The following is a 13,545-nucleotide window of genomic DNA, read 5'->3' on the forward strand; positions in this document are numbered from 1 at the left end:
AATTCATAATTAATTATTTAATTAATTAATCAAATCATTTCAATCAATATTACTTTCAACGATCATTCCATTGATCAATTAATCTTCAATCATTTAGGTCAATCAGTAAAAGTCTACTAATTGTTCCTTTCATTCCATTACTTGAATCGATAAACCAGTCAATCAATCATCAATCAATCATTCAATCAATCGATCGATCGATCAATCAATCAATCAATTAATTGTATAGTATATCAAAAACAACTCAGTCAATTGATCGATTTCTGGGTACACTTTTATCACAAAGCCTAGACTTTCCCCTAAGCTCCCGGTGCATGATTATCATAAATCTACTTTCCACTGTACACTTTTACACTCCCTGGGTACACTTTTATTATAAATCTAGCAATAGTAGACTTTCCACTCCCTGGGTACACTTTTATTATAAATCTAGCAATAGTAGACTTTCCACTTCCTGGGTACACTTTTATTACACATATATCAAAAGTCAGCTTTCCACTACCCCCATTCCCGCGCGGCGTAATTGTTATTACAAGTCTAGCAATAGTCGACTTTCCACTTAAGTAGAATTTTGACTTCCTGGTGAACGTTTATTATAAATCTAGTAATAGTCGACATAAGACTTCCTGTGTTACAAATCTAGCAGTAATCGACTTTCCACTTTCTGGGTGCACTTTTATTACAAATCTAGCAATAGTCGACTTTCCACTTCCCGTGTGCACTTTTATTACAAATCTAGCAAAAGTCGAATTTCCACTTCCTGGGTGCACTTTTATTACAAATCTACCAAAAGTCAACTTTCCACTTCCTGGGTGCACTTTTATTACAAATCTAGCAATAGTCGACTTTCCACTTTCTGGGTGCACTTTAATTACAAATCTAGCAAAAGTCGACTTTCCACTTCCTGAATGCACTTTATTACAAATCTAGCAAAAGTCGACTTTCCGCTTCCTGAATGCACTTTATTACAAATCTAGCAATAGTCGACTTTCCACTTTCTGGGTGCACTTTAATTACAAATCTAGCAAAACTCGACTTCCCACTTCCTGAATGCACTTTATTACAAATCTAGCAAAAGTCGACTTTCCGCTTCCTGAATGCACTTTATTACAAATCTAGCAAAAGTCGACTTCCACTTCCTGGGTACACTTTTAAAACAAATATAGCAAAAGTCGACTTTCCACTTCCTGGTCGAACTTTTAATAGGCCTACAAATCTATAGCAATAATCAACTTTCCACTTTCTGGGTGCACTTTTATTACAAATCTATCAAACATCGACTTTCCACTTTCTGGGAGCACTTTTATTACAAATCAATCAATAGTCAACCTTTTCACTTCCTGGATGCACTTTTATTACAAATCTAGCAATGGTCGACTTTACACTTCCTATGTGCACTTTTAATACAAATCTACACATCCAGATTCTCATTCACGGTTTACCACCGCGGCAGATTACCTTCGCGGCTACACCTGGTGTAGCCCTGAAGCTACACCTTAATAGAGCTACTCTGAAGCTACTTCGAAGAAGCTACACCTTAGCAAACCCATCGTGGATACACCATATCAGAGCTACTTCGCTGTTACTCCATCCATTGTCTGTCTAGAAGCCAACTCCGGTGCTACACTAGTGCCAACTTCTAGATACGCCATATCGGAGCTACTCCAAAGGTACTCTTAAGAAGCTACTCTGAAGTACATCTGATAGCTGTCAGCCACGAGCCAACCCTGGAGTAACACCGAAGTCAGCTCCGGTGTACAACCGCAGCCAAACGGGTCACTGACCGGCAGCGGTAAACAACTCACCTAACGCGTAATCGGCCGCGTACTAGTGCGCGTACCTAGCTATTTTTAGCAAAGCGAACGTTTGTTGTTTTGATTATAGTGGGAATTCCAATTGAATGAACGCAGCTTTCAATAGCTGTACTCGATCCAACCGCGATCAAATATCGCGTATTTCAAACTACAACGCGAACGCACGACTTTGGATACAATGCTAACCAATCACGAGTGCGTTGGCATGGTTCAGTCAGTCGTGAGCACGGTCGCTAATGAGCTGAATCGGCTAGTTGTGAAATGAGGATCTCGAAGAATCTCATGGTTTCTCGCTCGCAATCCGTGTACAATAATTTAGACAAAAACACGCTCAGCACTGGCTGACCTGAAAGATAAGGTATATACACTCTCAGAACATTGGATAAAATATGAATGGGCAGAAAACAGTTGGTTAAAAAATGCCCAACAATGGTTAAGATTCTTGAAGTTGGGCAAAATGCAGTTTAATACATGGTTGGTCAAACCTGTCAATATGGTATTTACACAATGTTGGTTAAAAGTTAACCAACCTTGGTAAAAAACATCCTTTTCCCGCCAATAAAGTTGGGCAAAGTATGGTTTTGCCCAACCATGGTCACATGGTGTTCCTTTGCGAACTGTGATTGGTCATTGTGTTGGGCAAAAATGCATTTCAGAAAACAAGATGGCCGATATGAGTGGCTTGCTGCAAAGCTGTGGATCAGGGTCTTCAAGATCTGTTGGAGACATTTGAAGGTAGGAAATTATATTATAAAGTATATCATTTCATCGGGTATAACACTTAGTTTAAGCTTGCGACCGGTTGTGGCAAGGTAGCTGTCGCCGATAAAGCATCGTAAGTCTTGCTCACAGTCTGGCCTCGACACACTTAAACTAAGTGTTATACCCGATAAAATGTTTATAATATAATTTCCTACCTTCAAATGTCTCCAATTGGTTAAAATATGAACAATGAAATGAACTTTCCATTCATAGTGTTTAACCAACTATTGGTTATATTTTGCCCAACATGCTTTGCCCAACTGGTTGGTTACCGTAATGTTAACCAGTAGTTGGTCAATGTTTTTAACCAACCTGTGGTTATATTGTTAACCAACCCAGGTTGGTTAACAATATAACCAACTGTTGGGCTGTTCACCTGTAAATACATGGTTGGTTAAAATTTTAACCAAGTTGGTTAAAATTTTTAACCAATGTTCTGAGAGTGTACTGTCATCTGTTTTCTGAAAAACATTTCAAAATTGCTTCAAAATTGCTAAGGAGGCATGTACATTTAATTATGTGACAAAAAACGAGACCAAGTTTGCTTTATTTTTGTTGTTTTTGATCATTTAAATGACACTAACTTTTTGTTCAATTTTTCCAAATTGAAAACCTTAGGCGACATTCGTCTACCTCCCCTCCGATTTACCTAATCATGAACTTTTTTGACTTCATTTTCACGTAGTTCACATAATTCCGCTTCGTTTGGTATATTTATAGGTATGTGTTATTTAGATTAAGTGTCTAAATTGTTCTTCAAAATGATGGAAAAATGCGAATTTTACCGAATTACAGGCCTTTCTCGTGGTGTTTTTTGCGTCACCTATCAATCAACATTCGGGTTGTACGCGCCCTAACACAAAAATACCGCGCCGGCGCGCGCTTAACTTTGCGTGACGCTCGCGCTATGCAAGTGGTGTACAGTGTGATACGCGTTTAAGTTCGCCAAAGCATAAATAAGTAAACAAAAAGTTTTAAAAAACCTGAATATTTTCAAAGCTCATTTCATCTTCGCCGATAACTGTCTACCTCCCGGGTGATTTACGTCAATTTGTACAACATTTTCGTGGCATTTGTGTACAAAACCGTTTTATCTTTCATATTTGTGATTTTTACGATTGTGTTATTTAAATTACAAATACAAAATTAAGTTTAAGTATGATGCTTTTTTTCCCAACTTTTTACTGAAATTGTTTAGTTCAAAACACACGTTTATTTTTCATCTAAATAATCTTTGATTTCCTTCTTTTTTTGTGACATGCAAGTTCACTAGTTTGGAATGCTAATTTGAGAGAGTGATAATTTTTCGTGTTAAAATAAAGAAATTAGAGCTCTTCAAACAGGGAAATGTCATGGGCTGATTGTTCTCGAACCTCATTTTACCTTCCCATAAAAGTGTCTACCTCCTGGTCGATTTACGCCAATTCGTACGGATTTTTCGAGGTATTTGTATTCAAAACCTTTGTATCGGTCAAATTTTTGAATTATACGAATGTGTTATTTCAATTACCGCAGAAAAATGGAATTTAATACTGTGTTTTTTCCGACATTTGTACTGAAATGTGCTAGTTCAAAACACACGCTATTTATTCATCCGAATAAACTTGGATCTACTTCTTTTTTCGCAACGTGCAAGTTCATTGGGTTGGCATCATAATTTGAAAGTTTCGTAATTTTTCGTGTTAAAACAAAGAAATGAGAGCTCTTCAAACAGGGGAATGTCATGAGCTAATAAGTATGCATAATTGGTCACGGAGCATTACGCGCACTGGTTGTTATGCATATTTACTTTCACACAGAGCAGCGTTTTGAGCGTGCTCACGACTGACTGGGTTAGATTCACTTCCTCGTTGCTCACGCACAGTTGCACACGCTGGCGTATATCGCGGAGTGTACGCAAATATTCGTCATGCTATTGAAAGCTGCGTTCATACATACGCGCTATATAACGGCGCGCGTGATTGGTCGAGAGCCGGGCATAAACAGCGTTTATGCCCGGTGGCCCGGATGTGCGATTGCAGTGGTAGGGAGAACGAACGAAATTCATGGTTTTTAATGATGTTTCTTGTTATTTTTTGTTAATATTTTGATGAAATAAGAATCACAAAATGTTCTGGTATGTATGAACGGGGTTCATTCATATATTTTCATGACTAAACGGTTGTTTATGCCCTCGGGCCGCAAGCGGCCCCTCGGGCATAAACAACCGTTCATACATACTCGCTATATATAACAGCATGCGTGATTGGTCGATAGGCGGGCATAAACAACGTTTATGCCCGGCGTTCCGGTCAATCAATATCAATATATTTTATTAACATTCACCAAACAAACTGGTATAGTTAATATTTACAAATACAAATATTTACAATTGAAATTGCAATATTAAAGTTACAAGTACAAATATTTACAATTATAGAAGAAATATAAATTAGTCTTAATAATAATAGACAATATTAATAGTGGCGCTCAAGTCCACGTTACATTGAGCCTATAGAATGAAAAATATGACAGGGGGACGCTGCCCTAAGCCCAAATGGGAACTTTGTTATTATCTATAAGTCCATGTTCGTTCGTGAATCAAAAGCTGATTTGACGAATTTGGTTATTGGAGTAATACTGTCAAAATCACTTGCACTCATTATAAGTTTGAAAATGTCAGTGTCTACCATACCATCTATATCATACATTTCATGTATTGTAGATAATAAATCTTGGCGAGGGTTGGTATAGAAAGGACATATCATTACAAAAGATGACGCGTATCACGCGTTGACTCCCGGCCGTTGACCTCATGAGCCGAGCTGCTCCTGCAAGTAGGCCTACTCATTTTCTTCCAATTTATGAAGGAAAACGGTATGGAAATGTTATTTAAACTTGTAAACCCTTATTGTTTTCATATATATTGAATTGCTAAGAATGTTGGGTATGTATGAACGGGGTTCATTCATAGGATTGAGGGCATGATCGCTGTTTATGCCCTCGGCTCACGCCTCGGGCATAAACATAGACATACCACGTTTGTCTGGGGGCATAAACAGCGATCATGCCCTCAATCCTATGAATGAACCCCTAATTTAGTCATGAAAATATATGAATGAACCCCTAATTCATTCAATTGGAATTCCCACTATAATTGATTGACCATGTTTGCACGTTTGCATAGGGCGTCATGACGGAGCGAGAATCACTTGCCGATGTCACGGAGACATTTTGTTTCTCTTTTGTGGTTGTTTCGTTTGTAGAAACTTGTTCTTTTGTTTACGACAGTACCAGTACGACTTCTTCTCAATTTGTTTTTAAAAATCATTTTCAATCATTATTTAATTTTGTGTTTCTTGTTATGTTTTTAGTTTTGCTAACTTGAGATGCTTGTGTGACGTTGTTTTCCTGTGTGCTTTTCAATTCATGGGTTCATTTATATTAGAGATCTAGCAAAAGTCGACTTTCCACTTCTTGTGTGCACTTTTATTACAAATCTAGCAAAAGTCGACTTTCCACTTCTTGTGTGCACTTTTATTACAAATCTAGCAAAAGCCAACTTTGAACTTTCTGGGAGCACTTTTATTACAAATCTAGCAATAGTCGACTTTCCACTTCCTGGGTGCACTTTTACTACAAATCTAGCAAAAGCCGACTTTCCACTTTCTGAGAGCACTTTTATTACAAATCTAGCAGAAGTCGACTTTCCACTTTCTGGGTGCACTTTTATTACAAATCTAGCAAAAATCGACTTTCCACTTCCAGGATGCACTTTTATTACAAATCTAGCAATAGTCGACTTTCCACTTTCTGGGTGCACTTTTATTACAAATCTAGCAATAGTCGACTTTTCACTTTCTGGGTGCACTTTTATTACAAATCTAGCAATAGTCGACTTTCCACTTCCTGAATGCACTTTATTACAAATCTAGCAAAAGTCGACTTTCCACTTTCTTCTATAGCAAATATATTAGTTTCCTCTTACTGAGTACACTTTTATTACAAATCTAGCAATAGTCGACTTTCCACTTTCTGGGTGCACTTTTATTACAAACTAGCGGGATACCCGCGCTTCGCGCGGGTCCCCGCTAGATGAGTAAATGGGAGCGATCACTAAAACAGGAGGAATTACTGAAAAGGTAGAATCATTGAAAAGGTAAATTTTATTTTTCTAAACCTGTTCCTTCTTGCATTTCCATTTAGCTTCTTTCTTTCTTTCTTTTCAGTTTCTTCTACATGGGTCTAGTTTGTTCCCATTAAAAATTGCTATTTAGCTTGGGATTTTCCGTTTCCATGTTATTTATTTATTTAGGCCTAACCGCATTCCCATTATTTTCTGAATCTGTCCTTTCTTACGTTTCCTTTTAGCTTCTTTTTTATGCTGCTTAGCTTGTGATTTCCCGTTATTTATGTTAATATATTTAATTCCGTTTTCATTATTTTGGCTTCATTTTTCTTATATTTTCTGATTAGTTTTTAATTTTAGCTTTTTTTTTCTTACGTTTCCTGATTAGTTTCTTTCTTTCCTTCTTTATTTTGCTCCCATTTCATTTAGTAACCTGTATAATACCCGTATCTTTTTTGTCTTCCCTTTCTTTTCCTTTTTATTCATTTTATTCTTTCTTTCTTTTCAGTTTCTTCTACATAAATCTATTTTGTTCCAATAGATATATGCTGCTTAGCTTGTGATTTTCCGTTCCCATGTTATTTATTTATTGAACCCCGTTCATATGCATTATTTTATAAATCTACCCTTACTTAGATTTGTCCTTTTTGGTTTAAGTTTTTTTTTCTATTATTTTGTTCCCATTTTCATATTTCCTGCTTATAAGTTATAGCTTGTGATTTCCCGTTTGTATTTAATTCTGTTCTCATTATTTTAGCTTCCTTTTTTCATGAATTATTTATTTATTTATTTATTTATTCTTTCATTTTTTTTCCTTCCTGCCTCCCGTATCCTTACGATTTTGATCATTTTGGTAATCTCTTAAGGGCTGGGGTATGAACGTTCGGACAGTATTTATTTTGGGACAAAAGAGCACATCAGACATATCGAATTGCATTCTGAATACGAAGAATGTCATTCTGATATCAAATAATTTTGATTTTTTGAAATTCGCAATTTAATACATATTTTATGGCAAATCATTAAAAATTGATATTTTTGACATTTAACAGTACTTGAAGTAAACTTTATAAATCTGATGATTTATACTTAAAGTGTATGTAGGTGGGATGAAAAGCCGACGATCAATTGAAAATTTTGACCTTTCGTATAGAAGATATGGATTTTTTTTTCCCAAAACACCAAAAAAAAATTAGGTCTTTTTGGGAAAAAATCCATATCTTCAATATGAAAGGTAAAATTTTCAATTGACCGTCGGCTTTTTCCTCCCTGCTACATACACTTTAAGAATATATCATTAGATTTATATAATTTACTTCGAGGACTGTTATATATCAAAATTTGAAAAATATCAAATTTTTACAATTTGTCATAAAATTTGTATTATATTATGATTTTCAAAAATGAAAATTATTTGATATCAGAAAGACATGCTTCGTATTCAGAATGCAATTCGATAGGTCTGAGGTGCTCTCATGTCCCACAAAAAATACTGTCGAAAAGCAATAAACGCTCATTTTAGATCCCTTAACCAAACCCATTACCCCTTTTTGTCCTACTTTCTTTTCTTTTCTGGCACGGAAAGTTGGCCTATGCATAATGCGTCTTCCTTTTATTTATATAGATTTATTTATTTATTTACTCTAATCCACAACCCTGTACCCATAACCCATCCATAGTAGGCCTACCTTTTCAGTTTTGTCCTACTTTCTTTTCTTTTCTATTTTTCTGGCACGGAAAGTTGGCCTATGCATATGCGACCCGTGCGTGCGAGTCACATCCCTTGTACGCCAACGCACTAACACCAACGCGCTGCCAGTTAGTTACGGTACGCGCTACCACTGAGTTTTGACAATAAAAGGCCCGGGAAAAAAAATCCGGTTTTAACCATTTGTTGACCGTTTTCAACCAAATAAAGTGTAATGCATTTCCCGTATATATTCCTCAATCTCCGGACGATTCATAGGCCTAGAATAAATAATGAAATTGTACACTGACTGTCTGCACCCCGGGTCTCCACGCAGGCACTATCACCACTCTAGACTATACCAGACCACTGTTTCCTACGTTACCTTAGTGATGACGCAAAGACCTGATTCACGCGTCGTAGCCTTAATTTCTTGGCTGCCAACCTTGATGCAGTGGCGGTAAATGGGGCGCGTAGATCTGCGTAGGGACGAAAAGCTCGTAAGATCATTATTAAATTATGCGCTGTTGTGCATCTAGATAGCCTGAATCATTTCTTGGCCACCTCGCAGTTGGCAGAAAACGGGGCAATGTTGCTCTGCGTATGGTTTTTAATGGAAATATTATTACGCGGTTCACACTGTCCTTATTACCCACAATGCCACTGCGATCGATTTTGCATAGCAACACGACAGTTTTTTATGTTATTCTCTTAGTTACCACCAATTTTGGCAAAAATGAACCTCAGATGGTTTAATGGCAATATGTACCCGATCAATGTACCAATAAATCAGAGCTGAAAGTGAAATCATCTCTGAGTCTATTCGCGCACAAGATTTAGCGACTTCCTTTTATTTATATAGATCTACACAGCCGCTTTCGCCAAACGTTTGTCAAACAATTGCCGAGCACAAACGTTTGTCAAACATTTTCGTAAACGCCCGAAAACGTTTGGCAAACGTTTTGATCGCTAAATGTTTGTCAAACGTTTGGCGAAAGCGGCTATGTAGCAATAGTCGACTTTCCACTTCCTGTGTGCACTTTTATTACAAATCTAGCAATAGTCGACTTTCCACTTCCTCGGTGCACTTTTATTACGAATCTAGCAAAAGCCGACTTGCCACTTTTGGGTGCACTTTTATTACAAATCTAGCAATAGATGATTTTCCACTTTCTGGGTGCACTTTCATTACAAATCTATAGCAATAGTCAACTTTCCACTTCCTATGTGCACTTTTAATACAAATCTAGTAGGCCTAATATGGTTCACTTTCTAGCAAAATCTAGCAAAAGTCGACTTTCCACTTCTTGTGTGCACTTTTGTTACAAATCTAGCAAAAGTCGACTTTCCACTTTCTGAGAGCACTTTTATTACAAATCTAGCAAAAGTCGACTTTCCACTTCCTATGTGCACTTTTAATACAAATCTAGTAATATTGTTCACTTTTATTACAGATCTAGCAAGTCGACTTTCCACTTCCTGGGTATAATTTTATTCCACTTATTTCCACTTCATGTGTGCAATTTTATTACAAATCTAGCAAAAGTAGACTTTCCACTTCTTGGGTGCACTTTTATTACAAATCTAGCGAAAGTCGACTTTCCACTTCCTGGGTGCACTTTTATTACAAATCTAGCAAAAGTCCACTTTCCACTTCTGGGTGCACTTTTATTTTTAAAAATCTAGTAAAGACCACTTTCCCCTTCCCGGGCGTACTGTTATTAGTCTAGCAATAGTTGACTTTCCACTTAAGTAAGAATTTTTACCTTTTGGGTGAACGTTTATTATAAATCTAGTAATAGTCGACTTCCCAGCAAACACAAAAACGTTTTAAAGCGTTTTAAATAAGTTATATTTTGGGTTTAGGTAAAAACGCTTTCAAAAACATTAAAATGTCGGGTTATATAAAGGTCGTGAAATCGTTTTAAAACGTTTGGTATGAAAACACACTACAACAATATTTTAAAAATATTTTCGAAATGTCATTGTAAACTATTTTTGCAAACATTTTGTCAACACTTAAATAACATTATGTTAAAATATTTGCACCCAGCAAACACAGAAATGTTCTTAAAACACTTTAAAAACGTTATTGTAAATATTTTGGGCAAACATTTTTTGCAAAATATTTTTTCAACCCCAAAATAACATTCTGTTTAGAATGATTTGTACCAAGTTTTCAAAAATGTTTTTGGAATATTATTAAAACGTTTTTATACCCTTTATATAACCCGACATTTAAATGTTTTCTGTAAAACATTTGTGTTTGCTGTGCAGTAAATTACCAACAAATGTTATTTAATGTTATGAAAACGTTTTATACCATTAATGTACCCTTTATATAACCCGACATTTAAACGTTTTCTGACAACCTTTTATAACCTTTTGCGAATGATGTCGAAAACGTTTTGTGTTTGCTGGGTTCTCACTTCTTGGGTGCACTTTTATTACAAATCTAGCAAAAGTCGACTTTCCATTTCCTGGGTGCACTTTTATTACAAATCTAGCAATAGTCGACTTTCCACTTCCTGGGTGCACTTTTATTACAAATCTAGCAAAAGTCGACTTTCCATTTCCTGGGTGCACTTTTATTACAAATCTAGCAATAGTCGACTTTCCACTTCATGGGTGCACTTTTATTACAAATCTAGCAATAGTCGACTTTCCACTTCCTGGGTGCACTTTTATTACAAATCTAGCAAAAGTCGACTTTCCACTTACTGGGTGCACTTTTATTACAAATCTAGCAATAGTCAACTTTCCACTTTCTGAGAGCACTTTTATTACAAATCTAGCAAGAGTCGACTTTCCACTTCCTGGGTGCACTTTTATTACAAATCTAGCAATAGTCAACTTTCCACTTTCTGAGAGCACTTTTATTACAAATCTAGCAATAGTCGACTTTCCACTTCCTGTGTGCACTTTTATTACAAATCTAGCAATAGTCAACTTTCCACTTTCTGAGAGCACTTTTATTACAAATCTAGCAAAGGTCGCAAATCTAGCAAAAGTCGACTTTCCACTTCCTGGGTGCACTTTAATTACAAATTTAGCAATAGTCGACTTTCCACTTCCTGGGTGCACTTTTATTACAAATCTAGCAATAGTCGACTTTCCACTTCCTGGGTGCACTTTTATTACAAATCTAGCAATAGTCAACTTTCCACTTTCTGAGAGCACTTTTATTACAAATCTAGCAAAGGTCGACTTTCCACTTTCTGGGTGCACTTTTATTACAAATCTAGCAATCGTCGACTTTCCACTTTCTGGGTGCACTTTTATTACAAATCTAGCAATAGTCAACTTTCCACTTTCTGAGAGCACTTTTATTACAAATCTAGCAATAGTCGACTTTCCACTTCCTGTGTGCGCTTTTATTACAAATCTAGCAATAGTCGACTTTCCACTTCCTGGGTGCACTTTTATTACAAATCTAGCAATAGTCAACTTTCCACTTTCTGAGAGCACTTTTATTACAAATCTAGCAAGAGTCGACTTTCCACTTCCTGTATGGGTGCACTTTTATTACAAATCTAGCAATAGTCAACTTTCCACTTTCTGAGAGCACTTTTATTACAAATCTAGCAATAGTCGACTTTCCACTTCCTGGGTGCACTTTTATTACAAATCTAGCAAAAGTCGACTTTCCACTTCCTGGGTGCACTTTTATTACAAATCTAGCAATAGTCAACTTTCCACTTTCTGAGAGCACTTTTATTACAAATCTAGCAATAGTCGACTTTCCACTTCCTGGGTGCACTTTTATTACAAATCTAGCAATAGTCGACTTTCCACTTCTTGGGTGCACTTTTATTACAAATCTAGCAACAGTCAACTTTCCACTTTCTGAGAGCACTTTTATTACAAATCTAGCAATAGTCGACTTTCCACTTCCTGGGTGCACTTTTATTACAAATCTAGCAATAGTCAACTTTCCACTTTCTGAGAGCACTTTTATTACAAATCTAGCAAAGGTCGACTTTCCACTTTCTGGGTGCACTTTTATTACAAATCTAGCAATCGTCGACTTTCCACTTTCTGGGTGCACTTTTATTCAAATCTAGCAATAGTCAACTTTCCACTTTCTGAGAGCACTTTTATTACAAATCTACCAAAAGTCGACTTTCCACTTCCTGGGTGCACTTTTATTACAAATCTAGCAATCGTCGACTTTCCACTTCCTGGGTGCACTTTTATTACAAATCTAGCAATAGTCAACTTTCCACTTTCTGAGAGCACTTTTATTACAAATCTAGCAAGAGTCGACTTTCCACTTCCTGGGTGCACTTTTATTACAAATCTAGCAATAGTCAACTTTCCACTTTCTGAGAGCACTTTTATTACAAATCTAGCAATAGTCGACTTTCCACTTCCTGGGTGCACTTTTATTACAAATCTAGCAATAGTCAACTTTCCACTTTCTGAGAGCACTTTTATTACAAATCTAGCAAAGGTCGACTTTCCACTTTCTGGGTGCACTTTTATTACAAATCTAGCAATAGTCGACTTTCCACTTCCTGGGTGCACTTTTATTACAAATCTAGCAAAAGTCGACTTTCCACTTCCTGGGTGCACTTTAATTACAAATTTAGCAATAGTCGACTTTCCACTTCCTGGGTGCACTTTTATTACAAATCTAGCAATAGTCGACTTTCCACTTCCTGGGTGCACTTTTATTACAAATCTAGCAATAGTCAACTTTCCACTTTCTGAGAGCACTTTTATTACAAATCTAGCAAAGGTCGACTTTCCACTTTCTGGGTGCACTTTTATTACAAATCTAGCAATCGTCGACTTTCCACTTTTTGGGTGCACTTTTATTACAAATCTAGCAATAGTCAACTTTCCACTTTCTGAGAGCACTTTTATTACAAATCTAGCAATAGTCGACTTTCCACTTCCTGTGTGCACTTTTATTACAAATCTAGCAATAGTCGACTTTCCACTTCCTGGGTGCACTTTTATTACAAATCTAGCAATAGTCAACTTTCCACTTTCTGAGAGCACTTTTATTACAAATCTAGCAAGAGTCGACTTTCCACTTCCTGGGTGCACTTTTATTACAAATCTAGCAATAGTCAACTTTCCACTTTCTGAGAGCACTTTTATTACAAATCTAGCAATAGTCGACTTTCCACTTCCTGGGTGCACTTTTATTACAAATCTAGCAATAG

This window comes from Amphiura filiformis, chromosome 16 (assembly GCF_039555335.1).
Source record: "Amphiura filiformis chromosome 16, Afil_fr2py, whole genome shotgun sequence".
Classification (NCBI taxonomy): Eukaryota; Metazoa; Echinodermata; class Ophiuroidea; order Amphilepidida; family Amphiuridae; genus Amphiura; species Amphiura filiformis.